A 1,009-nucleotide genomic window follows, 5' to 3' on the forward strand; every position below is an offset into this window, starting at 1 on the left:
GCAGCTTCGCCGGGCTCCCTGTGCTCCAGGGCCATGGGGTGGGCGTCCTCGGGCCTCCAGGGGCTTGGCCCTGACCAGGGGCCCACACGCCTGCACTTGGGGTGGAGGCTTCCAAGGAGGTCTGGCCAGTCGTATCTCCCTTGTTCATCAGCCCTTCCCGCCCTGTGTCTCTTCCCGTCCTCGTGCCCCGAGGGGTCCCCGAGCCACTCTCACAGATGGGAGAGTTGAGGCCCTGTGGGGGATGAACCTCGGTGCTACAGGCAGGGGCATCACGGGTGGGCGGTGGGATTCTCAGTGTGGGAGGTGCCCAAGGAAAGGCACTTGGTTCTTGGGTGAGCCACTTGGGATGCTGCCTGCCCAGCAGCACTGGACCGTGATACCTGGCCAAGCACCGGGACCTGGGTGCGCCTCAGAGGAAGGGCAGGTGCTCCCTGCACGGGGCTCGTTCTAGCTCCAGCCACTTTTTGTTGTTTGCTCCCTTTGCTCCCAGCCTCCAGATCCACAGCACCTGGGGTCCCTCACCCCGCCCCCACTGTGACCGACGAGCGACGTGTCTGTCCTGCGGGACCCTCCTGTTCAGAGGGTGCAGCCGAGCTGCTCTGCGGGGCCCAGTCCTCCCGCCGGTGCACAGTCCTCTAGTCTCCACGGCACAGACATGAGCTGGCGGGCCTGCCTGCCTGGCCACATTTCACACCCGCCCATGGCACATTTCACGAGCCCCCACCTTTCGATACGCACATGCAGCTGAGGCCACATTCAAAGAAACCCCCCAAAACCTAAGACCTTTTGGGCACTGACAGGCTTGGGATGCACACAGAACATTTGGGATTTCACTTTTTTGTTTTTTGAGACAGAGTCTCACTCTGTCGCCCAGGCTGGAGTGCAGTGGCGAGATCTCGGCTCACTGCAACCTCCACCACCCAGGTTCGAGTCATTCTCCTGCCACAGCCTCCCGAGTAGCTGGGATTACAGGCAGGCGCCACCACGCCCGGCTAATTTTTTTTTTTTT

Source organism: Theropithecus gelada, chromosome 11 (genome assembly GCF_003255815.1).
Source record: "Theropithecus gelada isolate Dixy chromosome 11, Tgel_1.0, whole genome shotgun sequence".
Taxonomy (NCBI): domain Eukaryota; kingdom Metazoa; phylum Chordata; class Mammalia; order Primates; family Cercopithecidae; genus Theropithecus; species Theropithecus gelada.